The 6459-nt window shown below is 44.8% G+C and overlaps 2 non-coding genes across 2 annotated transcripts; one reads left to right on the top strand and one right to left on the bottom strand.

Moving 5' to 3' along the window:
- Positions 1 to 5253: 5253 nt before the first annotated feature.
- On the top strand, positions 5254 to 5406 carry LOC138677760 (small nucleolar RNA snR70). Its single transcript, XR_011321154.1, has one exon. It is a non-coding gene; the product is annotated as a small nucleolar RNA snR70 (small nucleolar RNA).
- LOC138677759 (small nucleolar RNA snR70) lies at positions 5267 to 5419 on the bottom strand. Its single transcript, XR_011321153.1, has one exon. It is a non-coding gene; the product is annotated as a small nucleolar RNA snR70 (small nucleolar RNA).
- Positions 5420 to 6459: the final 1040 nt, after the last annotated feature.

Below are 6459 nucleotides of genomic sequence, written 5' to 3'. Positions count from 1 at the left end.
TGTCGTCTCGTTATGTTCCTATGAAGGTTTCCTCTCCTAAGTTTAAGCCTTGTTTCATTGGTCCGTATAAGATTTCGGAAGTTCTCAATCCTCTGTCATTTCGTTTGGCCCTTCCAGCTTCTTTTGCCATCCATAATGTGTTCCATAGGTCGTTATTGCGGAGATACGTGGCGCCTATGGTTCCCCCCGTTGATCCTCCTGCCCCGGTGTTGGTCGAGGGGGAGTTGGAGTATGTGGTGGAGAAGATTTTGGATTCTCGTATTTCGAGACGGAAATCCAGTACCTGGTCAATTGGAAGGGTTATGGTCAGGAAGATAATTCCTGGGTTTTTGCCTCTGATGTTCATGCTGCCGATCTAGTTCGTGCCTTTCATTTGGCTCGTCCTGATCGGCCTGGGGGCTCTGGTGAGGGTTCGTTGACCCCTCCTCAAGGGGGGGTACTGTTGTGAATTCTGTGATCGAACTCCCTCCTGTGGTCATGAATGGTACTTCGGCGAATTCTGTCCATGGACTCCCTCTGGTGGCTGTGAGTGGAGCTGCTGCTTCTGAGGTTCCTTCCACAGGTGACGGAGTTTAGTCTTTGGTTGGCTGCTCTATTTAACTCCACTCAGATCGTTACTCCATGCCAGCTGTCAATGTTCTTGTACTGGTTCAGTTCGCTCTTGGATCTTTCTGGTGACCTGTCTACTCCAGCAGAAGCTAAGTCCCTGCTAGTTAATTATTTGTTCATTGTTTTCTTGTCCAGCTTGCTTTAATGATTTTGCCTTGCTAGCTGGAAGCTCTGGGATGCAGAGTGGCACCTCCGCACCGTGAGTCGGTGCAGAGGTCTTTTTGCACACTCTGCGTGGTCTTTTGTAGTTTTTTGTGCTGACCGCAAAGATACCTTTCCTATCCTCTGTCTGTTTAGTAAGTCAGGCCTCCCTTTGCTGTAACCTGTTTCATTTCTGTGTTTGTGACTTCATCTTAACTCACAGTCAATATATGTGGGGGGCTGCCTTTTCCTTTGGGGAATTTCTCTGAGGCAAGGTAGGCTTTATTTTCTATTTTCTATTTCTAGGGCTAGTTAGCTCTTAGGCTGTGAAAAGGCGTCTAGGCCGAGTTAGGTACGCTCCACGGCTATTTCTAGTTGTGTGATAGGATTAGGGGTTGCGGTCAGCAGAGTTCACACTTCCCAGAGCTTGTCCTGTGAGAGTTTAACCATCAGGTCGTTCCGGGTGCTCCTAACCACCAGGTCCATAACAGACTTCGTTTCTCACTCACTGCAACACAATTCCGTTCAATGTCTCTTTCTTGGGATGCTGCCGCATGGGATGTAGGTGCAGCTCCGTGTACCCTCACCTTCCACAGTCTGGAGCTGGCTGGAATCCACTCCAACCAGCCTCTGCCAAACTCGGTCGAGACTGACGGACTAACTTCCTAACCAACCCACCAGTTTTACCCAAGTGTGAGGAGTGCCCTAGTAGATAGAAGCATGGCTCCCCCTGGCGGCCTGGAGTGTGAAGTGTGTTTTGTGCTTGTGATACCTGGACAGAAGATCTCCTTCATTGCCTTCAGATGAAACATAACCCCCCCTGGTGGAAGAATAACATTACTGTAACGACCAGGACTCTGGGGCGCTGCATCTGACCTCCCGTGCTACGCACAAGCTTCTCTTTGGCAGGAGGTGGAAGGTCAGCATGAGGTGAGTAGTGTCTGCTGTGCAGTGATGCAGCCGGCCAGCCACACATGTACTAGTTTAAAAGCACAGTGACGGCAGCAGTGTCTGAAGCTGCCCCCCTGGCCCAGTCCACCTATAAGTATATATAAAATTAAGCACAAAGTTATATAGTCAACTTTAACAATCCTTCGTGAAAAAATGTATTATTCTAAAGCACCTGGGACTGAAATAGATGATAACAATGTAACCAGTCATGTCATGACATTTGTTCCCTTTTAAATATTTCATGATCAACTGTGCATGGTATTATTGAAAAATCGAAATGTTTAGAATCAGAAGAGATCTGATTGGATACTGTGAGAGAGCGTTTTATGGGTACACAGGCAGATAAATGCTCCTTACAGATGGGTTGAAATTTAAGATAACAATGTTAAAGTAGACCATATTTTTCTGCTAATTTTGTCTGTCCTTGTTTTGATTTATTGCTCTGCAATACCGTGCAAGCAAGAATGAGATTATATATCTTGAATTTAAATCTTTGCAATGCTAACAGGAAACTCAATATGTACAGTCAATGTATCTTTGATTTAACTGACTGTTTAAAAACTCTAGAGAAGCATCTCGACGACATAAGAAGTAATTTCAGGCATGGAACCTTCTTCATGACATGGAACAGTGCGGAACACAATGATCTCCCTTTTCTGACTTTTTCTTCTTAATTTAGGTCAACCATTTCTACTATTGAAAATAATCACTGTTATTTTTGTCTAAACACCTCTGTAGATTGTCTTGATGTCAATGAATTTTCTTTTAATCCTTCATGACTAGGGATGGGCAAACCTGAACTGTAAAGTTCGGGACCGTACCAAACATATACAGTTAGGGCCAGAAATATTTGGACAGTGACACAAGTTTTGTTATTTTAGCTGTTTACAAAAACATGTTCAGAAATAAAATTATATATGTAATATGGGCTGAAAGTGCACACTCCCAGCTGCAATATGATAGTTTCCACATCCAAATCGGAGAAAGGGTTTAGGAATCATAGCTCTGTAATGCATAGCGTCCTCTTTTTCAAGGAACCAAAAGTAATTGGACAATGGACTCTAAGGGCTGCAATTAACTCTGAAGGCGTCTCCCTCGTTAACCTGTAATCAATGAAGTAGTTAAAAGGTCAGGGGTGGATTCCAGGTGTGTGGTTTTGCATTTGGAAGCTGTTGCTGTGAGCAGACGACATGCGGTCAAAGGAACTCTCAATTGAGGTGAAGCAGAACATCCTGAGGCTGAAAAAAAAGAAAAAATCCATCAGAGAGATAGCAGACATGCTTGGAGTAGCAAAATCAACAGTTGGGTACATTCTGAGAAAAAAGGAATTGACTGGTGAGCTTGGGAACTCAAAAAGGCCTGGGCGTCTACGGATGACAACAGTGGTGGATGATCGCCGCATATTTAATTTGGTGAAGAAGAACCCGTTCACAACATCAACTGAAGTCCAGAACACTCTCAGTGAAGTAGGGGTATCTGTCTCTAAGTCAACAGTAAAGAGAAAACTCCATGACAGTAAATACAAAGGGTTCACATCTAGATGCAAACCATTCATCAATACCAAAAATAGACAGGCCAGAGTTAAATTTGCAGAAAAACACCTCAAGAAGCCAGCTCAGTTCTGGAAAAGTATTCTATGGACAGATGAGACAAAGATCAACCTGTACCAGAATGATGGGAAGAAAAAAGTTTGGAGAAGAAAGGGAACGGCACATGATCCAAGGCACACCACATCCTCTGTAAAACATGGTGGAGGCAACGTGATGGCATGGGCATGCATGGCTTTCAATGGCACTGGGTCACTTGTGTTTATTGATGACATAAGAGCAGACAAGAGTAGCCGGATGAATTCTGAAGTGTACCGGGATATACTTTCAGCCCAGATTCAGCCAAATGCTGCAAAGTTGATTGGACGGCGCTTCATAGTACAGATGGACAATAACCCCAAGCATACAGCCAAAGCTACCCAGGAGTTCATGAGTGCCAAAAAGTGGAACATTCTGCAATGGCCAAGTCAATCTCCAGATCTAAACCCAATTGAGCATGCATTTCACTTGCTCAAAGCCAGACTTAAGACGGAAAGACCCACAAACAAGCAAGACCTGAAGGCTGCGGTTGTAAAGGCCTGGCAAAGCATTAAGAAGGAGGAAACCCAGCGTTTGATGTCCATGGGTTCCAGACTTAAGGCAGTGATTGCCTCCAAAGGATTTGCAACAAAATATTGAAAATAAAAATATTTTGTTTGGGTTGTTTATTTGTCCAATTACTTTTGACCTCCTAAAATGTGGAGTGTTTGTAAAGAAATGTGTACAATTCCTACATTTTCTATCAGATATTTTTGTTCAACCCTTCAAATTAAACGTTACAATCTGCACTTGAATTCTGTTGTAGAGGTTTCATTTCAAATCCAATGTGGTGGCATGCAGAGCCCAACTCGCGAAAATTGTGTCACTGTCCAAATATTTCTGGCCCTAATTGTAGTGTTCGGTCACAAGGTCCTGAACACGGGTTTCCAAGGGAAACCCATGTTACAGTTTGGGTCCAGTTCGGGTCCAGTTTGGATCCAGGGCGGCTGTAAAATAAAACATAAAATTAATAATAAACATTAGAAATATTATACTTACCTGTCTAGCGACGCGTCTCCTGTCCCACTGTCTCCCGGATGCATCTGCTTCCGGGCCCAATCATTACTTTCGGCAGTATTCACTGCACTCGGCAGTCTTCAGCTTTTTCTGGCAGTGTTTGTGCGGTGACGTCACTGCACGAACATTGCCGGAAAAAGCCGTAAAAAGCCGAATACTACCGGAAGGAAATGAGCGGCCCCGGAAGCAGATGCAGCCGGGAAACAGCGGGACGGGACGACGCAATGCTGGACAGTTAAGTAATATAATTATAATGTTTATTATTAATTTTATGCTTTCATTTTCAGCCCCCCTCCCCATCCCATAAATGTAAAGTCCAAGTTCGGGGTTCGAACGTAAGTTCACGTCATCTCCTGCCCCGTACTCAAACTTTACAGAAAAGCACACCAATTCCGATCATTGGGGGGTTCGCTCATCACTAGTGTTGAGCATTCCGATACCGCAAGTATCGGGTATCGGCCGATACTTGCGGTATCGGAATTCCGATACCGAGATCCGATACTTTTGTGGTATCGGGTATCGGTATCGGATACATAGGGATCTGTAAAATAAAGAATAAAAATAAAAAATATTGATATATTTACCTCTCCGGCGGCCCCTGGACTCAGCGCGGGTAACCGGCAGGCTTCGTTGTTCAAAATCAGCGCTTTTAGGACCTGAGAATCACGTCCCGGCTTCTGATTGGTCGCGGGCCGCCCATGTGACCGCCACGCGACCAATCACAAGCCGCGACGTCACCGCAAGCTATTGACGCGCTCATTTTTAAAAATGAGCGCGTTAATGGCTTTGAAAGACATAGCGGCTTGTGATTGGTCGCGTGGCCGCGACCAATCACAAGCCGCGACGTCACCGCAAGCTATTGACGCGCTCATTTTTAAAAATGAGCGCGTTAATGGCTTTGAAAGACATAGCGGCTTGTGATTGGTCGCGTGGCCGCGACCAATCACAAGCCGCGACGTCACCGCAAGCTATTGACGCGCTCATTTTTAAAAATTTTTAAAAATGAGCGCGTCAATAGCTTGCGGTGACGTCGCGGCTTGTGATTGGTCGCGGCCACGCGACCAATCACAAGCCGCTATGTCTTTCAAAGCCATTAACGCGCTCATTTTTAAAAATGAGCGCGTCAATAGCTTGCGGTGACGTCGCGGCTTGTGATTGGTCGCGGCCACGCGACCAATCACAAGCCGCTATGTCTTTCAAAGCCATTAACGCGCTCATTTTTAAAAATGAGCGCGTCAATAGCTTGCGGTGACGTCGCGGCTTGTGATTGGTCGCGTGGCGGTCACATGGGCGGCCCGCGACCAATCAGAAGCCGGGACGTGATTCTCAGGTCCTAAAAGCGCTGTTTTTGAACAACGAAGCCTGCCGGTTACCCGCGCTGAGTTCAGGGGCCGCCGGAGAGGTAAATATATCAATATTTTTTATTTTTATTCTTTATTTTACACCTCCCTATGGATCCCAGGGCCTGAAGGAGAGTTTCCTCTCCTTCAGACCCTGGGAACCATGAGAATACCTTCCGATACTTGATGTCCCATTGACTTGTATTGGTATCGGATATCGGTATCGGCGATATCCGATATTTTTCGGGTATCGGCCGATACTATCCGATACCGATACTTTCAAGTATCGGACGGTATCGCTCAACACTACTCATCACTATTCACATCCTATGCCGTAACAATACGTCGTAGGTTGTGTCTCTCCCTTTGATGCGAGCTCTAGAGCTGAGCCTGCATCTTTTCCAGCACATGACAGCTGATTTGATCAGTTGTCATGTTCTCTTAACAGCTACAGATGGAACATGTTAAATTCCCCCCAAAAATAATTGTGGAATTGCACTTTTTTCCAATTTCACTGCACTTGAATTTTTTTTCTAATTTGTCAGTACACTGTATGGTAAAATCAATGGTATAGTTGAAAAGTACAACTCGTCTTGCAAAAAATAAGCCCTCACATGGCCATTTTAAAGGAAAAATAAAAAAGTTATGGCTCTAGGAAAAAGGGGAGAAGCAAACAAAGATGCAAAAGTGGAAAGTCCCAAAGTCGTAAAGGGGTTAAACAGTATATTGGGGACTTTATAAAAACATAAAATATGCCTAAGCACTAACAGTTGCTG

Source organism: Ranitomeya imitator, chromosome 4 (assembly GCF_032444005.1).
Source record: "Ranitomeya imitator isolate aRanImi1 chromosome 4, aRanImi1.pri, whole genome shotgun sequence".
Classification (NCBI taxonomy): Eukaryota; Metazoa; Chordata; class Amphibia; order Anura; family Dendrobatidae; genus Ranitomeya; species Ranitomeya imitator.
This window is presented reverse-complemented; position numbering and strand designations above follow the sequence as displayed.